The sequence below is a fragment of the Phocoena sinus genome, chromosome 3 (genome assembly GCF_008692025.1).
Source record: "Phocoena sinus isolate mPhoSin1 chromosome 3, mPhoSin1.pri, whole genome shotgun sequence".
Taxonomy (NCBI): domain Eukaryota; kingdom Metazoa; phylum Chordata; class Mammalia; order Artiodactyla; family Phocoenidae; genus Phocoena; species Phocoena sinus.
The window spans coordinates 1,853,891-1,862,437 of NC_045765.1; positions in this window are offsets into that span (position 1 = coordinate 1,853,891).

The following is an 8,547-nucleotide window of genomic DNA, read 5'->3' on the forward strand; positions in this document are numbered from 1 at the left end:
CCTTGGGGCGCGCGCGTGACGTCACCGCGCGGGGCGGGGCCCGGCGGCGCGCCCGCCGCTTTGCGGCAGCGGGTGGCGCCGCGCGACGACCGCCGCGCTTTGCGGCTGCTCCAGCGCGGCCGGGCCGCAGCCCCCGGGACCACTGGAGGCGCGCGGCCGCGAAGGCGCGCACGGGCGGGGTGAAGGAACCGGACCCCATCCACCCTCCCGGGAGGCGGGGCTCCCGCCGCCGGCCCTGGCCCACCCTGCCGTTGCCATGGCGACGCGTGGCCGGTCGCCCGGGCACCGCCCCACCGCGCTTCTGTGACGTCAAGGTCTCGCCACTTGACGTCACGGCCGGGCGGTGCCGCGGGGCGTGGTCAGCGCGGGACAGGCCGACTTCCGGAGCGGGCGGCGGGAGTCGGCTGGGTGGGTACGGGAGGGGCGAGGACTTTAGGTCGACGGGCGAGCAGCTTGGCGGCGCTTCTCCGCGTCCTAAGAAACAGTGACGTAAGCGAGGAGCCAAGGAGGGGGTCACCCAAGGCACTGGTCCAGCTGGGCCTTCCGGCCGAGCACGGGCCCTGGCACGCAGCTGGCGCTCAACAAGTGTCGTCTGCAGAGTGCTGGCTCACGCACTGTCAGTCCACCCCGGACCGAGAGGAAGCTTGGGGATGGGGCGACTGGCAAGGGCCCTGCAGTGAGTCTCTGCTCCCCTCGGGACAGGGCCTCCTCCGGCGGGGCATTTTTACCGTTGGAGGAGACTCACTCATTCTCGTCTTTATTAAGTGCCTGCCAGCGGCTCTGAAAATAGAATGGTGAGCTAGGCTCTTGGCATGGATTCCCAACAAGTCCTAAGTGCTGAGCCGAGGGATGGACAGGACGGTGAATAAACGGACACGACGGTTTCAGATGGTGTTACAAGGTGACTTGGGGCAGAGTGACCAAGGGCCAGGCCCTGAGGGCTGAGAGCTAGATCTAGCAGACGGGAAGAAGATTTCCATGGTCCCAGCAGCCAAAAACGGGGGAGGAGAATTAAACTGGAGGGGGGCGGCGGAATGACAACGGTTTAGGGCTTGTCCTGCCCCAGTCCTCCTTCAGCCCCACTTGCAGTGTCACCGCCTCCGGGAAACCCAAGCCACGTTCCCCTGTTGTCCTTTCTCACTGCATCCTCACCCTCTCCAACCTGAGCCTTAACTTTGTTTCAAATCAAAGGCTTCCACCAGCTGTGCAAGAACATGGACTGAATCTGTTTTGCTCACTGCTGTGCCTGTAGGCACCTACTCTTGACGTTCAAAAAAAATCTGCCCACAGGTGCTCAACTCCCAGGGGAGCAGGAGGCATGGTGGCCTCTCCTCCAGATGTATTTGAGCCTTAAACCCGAGATCCAGCCTTGTCCCTGTAAAAGGCAGCGGGGCTTGTGCAAAGGAAAGAATGCAGAAAGGCCACGGGACTGGGGTTGTGCCAGCCAAAGGCTCTGTGACTATGAGTAGGTCACTAACCCCCTCGGGTCCTCTGCATCTTCGTTTGTAAGTTGTAACTAACGATAGCCCCCTCGGGTACATCATGAGAATCCATGAATTAGTGAATAAAGACCTGCCAGCATAGGACCTTCTGCCTCAAATGGACATATTTCTCTCTAACCACTTGGGATCTTTGAAAAAGCAAACAGCCTTTCATGCTCCCTCTTTTTTAACCCACTTCAAAGGTGCGCCACATGTTCCTGCTTCGTTTTGGCTTTGATCATGGGGACACCATTTGGGGAAGCTGGGGTAGGAAAGAGCCCATTTGGGGCTCTCGATAAAATAATAAGAACATTGCAAAGAGGATGAGCTAGTGTCCACATTGCCCCCTCCCCCCACCCCTACCCATCTACCAGGGAAAGTCGAACAACATCCCAGCCTCCCAATAAATCCCAAACAGCTGTAGATTTCGGGGAAGAGACAAGCAGGAAGCACCCCTTTCTGTTCCTTTACCCTTGTAAGAGGCAGGTGCATGGAGAGACCCCAGGACAGAATCAGGGCTGCGTCCTGGTGTCCAGCACCAGCCCACAGACACAAGCGGGTGCCCCGGTTAGCTTTTGTTGAATTGAATGGAATTAGCCCTCCCTGCAGCCAGGCCTCTGCTCTAGTGGGGCAGGAACTTGGACACATACATTTCCATTTTCGAGCTGTGGAAACTGAGGATTACAGAGGCCAAGTGACGTGCCCAGTGTCTCCCAGCTTCAAACCTCCAATGCTGCTGCCTTCCACCAGTGGGTAGAGGGTGGGCCCAGCACCACCCCCCCTCAATCCCAGTGGCTGCAGGCGAGGCCTGGCGCCATAAGCTCACCAGTGATTGGGACAAATCAGATTTCTCTCTTTGGTCATTGTGAGCTGTGGAGGGAAAACTGAGGCCAGAAGACACATAAAGGGCAGTGAGGGGCAGCCAGGAAGAAACCAAGGCCTTGAGGATGCAGAAGCTCCTTGGAGCAAACTGTTCACCCCAGGGGCCTCCCCATCCTCTGAGAACAGCCCCCAGCAACCAGGTCTGTACCATGTGACTTCCCAGCCATCTCTGATTGGCCCAGCATGAGCCAATCAGATCCTCCTCTAGGACTGCTCAGCAGATGGAGGCCAAGGTACATGACTTGTGTGAGATGTGACCCAGATGGTGGCCTTCTGCCATTGTGTGGTTTCTCTGGCATCCACCAGCCCCCATTGTTGAGACACAGTGTAGGGTGACCAAGCACCCCAATATACCCGGGTCTCCTGGGACCCGGACCTTTCATTGCTAAAATCCCGAAAATCCCACCAAACCAGGAAGGCTTAGTCACCCGAGCATCCGGTATATAATGTCCTACCTGTCCCCAAGGAGCCCCCATGAGGAGCTCCTTTGCCCCACTACCGGGGGCCAAGGCCTGGGCAAGGTAGAGAGTTGGATAGCATCCACCCAAATTCACATCCACCTGGAACCTCAGAATGTGACCCTTCTTGGAAATAGGGTGTTTGCTGATGTAATTAGTTAAGATGAGGTCATGCTGAATTAGGGTGGCCCTAAATCCAATGCCTTGCGTCCTTATAAGAAGAGGGACACATAGAGAAAACAGCCACATGAAAACGGAGGCAGAGACTGGAGGGATATGTCCACAAACCAAGGATACCTGGAGCCCCCAGAAGCTGGAAGAGGCAGGAAGGACCCTCAGAGGATAAATAGCTGATTTGAGCCACCCAGTTTGTGGTACTTTGTTACGGCCACCCCAGGAAACGCATACAGATGTGCACCCGGATTTAGCCACTGTTAGGAATTGTGGTTCCCAAAAGGTATGTTGAAGTCCTGAGCCCTGGGACCTGGGATGCAGTCTTATTTGGAAATTGGGTCTTTGCAGTCGTGATCAAGTTAAGATGAGATCGCACTGGATTAGGGCGGCCCTGATGCAATGGCTGGTGTCCTTGTAAGAAGAGGGACATTTGGACACAGACACACAGGGAGAGGCCACATAACCACAGAGGCAGAGATTGGAGTGATGTGTCTACAAGCCAAGGAATGACAAGGATTTCTGGACCCACTAGAAGCCGGGAAAGACATGGAAAAGATTCTCCCTGGTGGCTTCAGAAGAAACCAGCCCAGCTGACACCCTGATTTCAGACTTCCAGCCTCTAGAAACAGGAGGGAATATATTTCTGCTCTTTTCTTTTTTCTTTTTTTAGGCCGCGCCACATGACTTGCAGGATCTTAGTTCCCCAACCAGGGATCAAACCCAGGCCCCCAGCAGTGGAAGCGCAGAGTCCTAACCACTGGACTGCCAGGGAATCCCCAAATGTCTGCTCTTTAAAAAAAAAAATTATTTATGTGGTTGCACTGGGTCTTAGTTGTGGCAGCACATGGGCTCCTTACTTGCAGCACACTGGCTCAGTTGCTACACGGCATGTGGGATCTTCGCGGACCAGGGATCAAACCCATGTCCCCTGCATTGGCAGGCAGATTCTTTATCCACTGTGCCACCAGGGAAGCCCAAGATCTGCTCTTTTAAACCACAGTGTTTGTGTTAATTTGTTACAGCAGCCCCTAAAACAGCCACTGAACAGTCCTGTTCAGGATTTGGAGCCTGGAGCCAGCTCCCACCAGCTCACTCCAGGGGCGAGGCCGTCGTCCTACCCTCTCACCATGCAGGATGCTTTAAAAGATGATGTTCTATTAGCATCTCTTGGTCCTCACAGCCACCTTCACTCCTGGTCTGGGGTCTGATTCAGGGTCTCCAGCCTCTCACCAATTCCTTGGGTATCTGCTAAGTTCCTATAAATCAATTTACTCTGAAAAATCAATTCCAATGAATTCCTGGGCCGTCTCGAGACAGCCGGAGTTGGTTTCTGATGCTTGAGGCGAGATGCCCGGCTTACCCGATGGGTGAACAGAAGCCATGAGGCAGTGGGGAGACATTCTGGGTTGTGGGTGAAGGACGTGGTTGGTGACGGCTGGGGTCACAGGAGCAGAGATGAAGACTGGCCAGGCAACAGGACAACTCATCTGTGTGTGTGTCTGGGGATGGCTGTAACAAAGCACCCAGACTGGGTGGCTTCAACAACAGAGATTTATTCTCTCCTGGTTCTGGAGACTGGAAGTCCAAGGTTGAGGTGTCCCTCTGAAGGGGAGAGGGGAGGCCCTTCTCTGAGCTTCTGGTGGTTCCTTGGCTGTGGCAGCATCACTTCAACCACCTCCGGTGTTCTCTCTGCCTATGTGTCTTGTCTGTGTCCAAACTCCCCCTTGGATAAGGACACCAGCCATACTGCGTTTGGACCACCCCATTCCACTATAGTCTCATTTTAACTAATCCCACATGCAATGACCCTATTTCCAAATATGCTCCCAGTGAGGTCCTAGGGTTTAGGACTTAAACATACAAACTTGGGTGGGGGCTGACAAGGAGAAACAATTCAACTCATAACAAGACACAAACACATTCCCCACAAACACACACACACACGCACGTCCGCACACACAGACGCAGGCACACAGACCAGCGCACTCCACCTGAGGGCAGAGTCAAGGCCCCCCGGCCCCCAGCCCAGGTGTGTGAGCTGGAGGATGAACGCCCCCAGCGCACCCCCTGTGGGCAGACAACCTGAGGCAGGGTCCTCGAGGGACTGAGCCCTCCTGACTGCCCACGGCTGTGACCTGCTCATTTATGCCTTCCGCCTCCAGGGTAAACCTTTCACCCTCAATCTGTGTCTCGGGTCCAAATCATCCTGCTGCAAAGGAGCCCACGGGAGAATCCAGCTCCTCTTCTCTGAAGCCACAAGTCAGAGATTCGAAAAATGAAAGCAATGTTACCCATCCTTTTATTTTTATTTTTATTTTTGGAAAATGTGGTTTTTAAAAACGTTAAAATGCAGGCATAGAAAACAAACTTATGGTTACCAAAGGGGGAAGGGGGGGTAAATTAGGAATTTGGGATTAACATATACACACTACAGTATATAAAATAAACAACAAGGGGGCTTCCCTGGTGGTGCAGTGGTTGAGAGTCTGCCTGCCAATGCAGGGGACACGGGTTCGAGCACTGGTCTGGGAAGATCCCACATGCTGCAGAGCGACTAAGCCCGTGTGCCACAACTACTGAGCCTGCGCGTCTGGAGCCTGTGCTCCGCAACAAGAGAGGCCACAATAGTGAGAAGCCCACGCACCACAATGAAGAGTGGCCCCCGCTTGCCGCAACTAGAGAAAGCCCTCGCACAGAAACGAAGACCCAACACAGCCAAAAATAAATAAATTAATTAATAAAAAAAAAAAAAACAACAAGGACCTACTGTATAGCACAGGGAACTATATTCAATAGCTTTTAATAACCTATAATGGAACACACCACCGTAAAGCAATTCTACTCCAATAAAGATGTTAAAAAAAAAAACCTATAATGGAAAAGAATCTGAAAAAGAATAGATATATATGTATGTATACCTGAATCACTCTGCTGTACACCTGAAACTAACATAACATTGTAAATCAACTATACTTCAAAAAAAAAAGTTCAAATGTAATGAGTTTATTTTTTAAATGACATTAACAAATGTTTCAAAATTTTCTGTCTTCAATCCTAATATAGTAAATAACAGTACTGAGCTGGGAGAGGCAGGAAGGGTCCCCCCAAAGGTCTCAGAGGGAGCAGGGCCCTGTGACACCTCAGCCTTGCGCTCAGGCCTCCAGAATGTGGGCGTCAGTTCCTGCCCGCGTTAAGCCACCCAGTCTGTGGTCGTCTGTTACATGGACCTTTCCACCTGCCCCCTGGCCCCTGGGTCTTTGTTGATGAAAGACAGCATCTAAACCCAGATTCCCCGCCCCCCAACTGATGAGTTTCTTTGAGAGCAGGTTCGGAGTAAACTCTACGAATAGCAAAGTTAAATCGCTTCCAGTTACCTTTTTTTTTGGCCACTCTGTGCAGCATGTGGGATCTGGTTCCCTGACCAGGGATCAAACCTGGGCCCCCTGCATCGGGAGCGTGGAGTCTCAACCACTGGACGCCCAGGCAAGTCCCCTTCTAAAAACTTTCTGTTTTTTTTTGTTTCATGTTCTTACTCCTGGAAGTGACTTCCATCAGCATCGATGCCTTGGGATGAAACTGAGGGTAACTGATTCCTCAATCAGATTAAAAAAACAAACAAAAAACCTTCATCATGTTTTCTAGTTCAGTTGCTGCTCTTGACTTCCACTGAGAACAGATTTGCCAGGTCAAATCTTGCAGCTAAAGCAGGGATCTCACCCGGGTGGTCCTGCCCCCAGGGGACATGGGGCCATGTCTGGGGACGTCTGTGGTCATCACGACTGGGGGGCTACTGGCATCAAGGGGGTGGGGCCAGCAAGGCTGCTCCACACCCCGCAGCACCCCAGACGGTCCTCAGAAGATGCTCCAACCCCAGTGCTCACAGTGCCCAGGGGACCCCGAGCTGGAGGACAGCTGGTGAGAAGCTGTCAGCTATCAACTACTCACAATTTGCAGGACCTGCCTGGTCCGCCGGCCTCCTGTCACCAGAGGTGACCTGTCGCTGCTCCTGACCAAGGTCAGCCCCTCCCCTCGGATCCCACTGATGATGCCCTCAGCCCAGCCTCCCCTGCAGGAAGGCTCCCACGGGCATCTGCAGGTGCCGTGCCCCCACCCTCACCTGCACCCCTTCCCCCGTGAATGATGTTCTCGTCCATCCCAGGGACCCATCCCCAAAGCCAAGCCCCTCGGTGCAGCCTCGGTTCTCTTTCCCTGGATGGGCTGAGCGGTGGCCCGGAACTTGTGACCTTACTTGGAAACAGGGTCTTTTCAGATGTATTAAAGGTAAGGATCCAGCTGAGATCATGCCGGATGTGGGGTGGGCCCCAAATCCAAGGATGGTTTCCTCGTAAGAGACAGAAGAGAAGGCTGTGAGGACAGAGGCAGAGCCTGGAGCGCCCTGAGGGTTGGAGAAGCAGGAAGGACCCTCCCCTGGAGTCTGGAGGGAGTGCAGTCCGGCCACACCTGGATCCAGAACCGGGAGGGATAAATCCTTCGTTTAGGTCCCAGGTCAGTGGTCCCGTCACGGCCACCCCAGCAGACGGTCCCCTTCTCGACCTGGCCTTGGTCCCCTCACCTCCACCCTGTCCTGTGTCCCCGTCACCTCTGAGCCAAGGACGCAGATGCCCTTCCCCAGACCCACGTCCCCCACACCGACAGGTGAGCCCTACACCGCCCGCGACCCAGCACCGCAGACAGCGCGGCTCACACACGTGTATCCCCTCAGCTCGGCAGGGCAGAGCCCGAGATCCGGGGTCCCAGGCTGGCTCCTGCCCAGGGACCACCTGCCTTCCTCCGCCCCCACTCTCCCCTGGCTTCCGGGGTTCCCCAGAAGCTCAGAGCGGCCTCACCCCATCTCTGCCTCTGCCTTCACATGGCCCCTCCCCGTGTGTGTCCAAACGGCCCCCTCTTAAGGACACCAGTCCTACTGCGTTAGGACCACCTGCTTCTGTGTGACCTCCCCTTAACTATTCCCGCAAAGACCCCGTTCCCACACAGGTCCCACTCTGAGGTGCTGGGTCAGGACTTCACGTGAACTTGGGGGGACGCAAGGAAACCCACGCCACTTGCTCTGGTTTCCGTCTGCCTCCTCTCTGCTGACTTCGTTTCCTTCCCCGGGTGTCCGTGAGGTAACAGACCCGCCGCCGCTCTCCTGTGTCCACTCCACCACCAGGGCTCCCCGTGAGCCGGGCTGGGGCCTCTGCAGACCCACACCGCTCCTATCTCAGCCACTTCAGCCCTCGTGTCTCCTTCACGGCAAGTGGCGCTGGTGTCTCACTTCCTGCAAATTTTCTTTTTCAGATGAAAGCGGTTGAGCATGAAGAAAATGTGACAGAAAGCAAGAACACGAAGGGACATGGCTTGCGGGTGAGGTTCCGCGGTGGGTGGGGCAGGGTAGCGGGCAGGGGCGGCCGGCAGCGTGGACGGCACTCTGCCCAGTGCACAGCCTGGTCCTGGTTTATCCCACCTGAGGCCGTGGGCGCTGGGATCCAGGGGAGGAAGGCCCCGGAGGTGATACCACATGGCGCCAAAAACAGCCCCCACGGAGGCTCCTC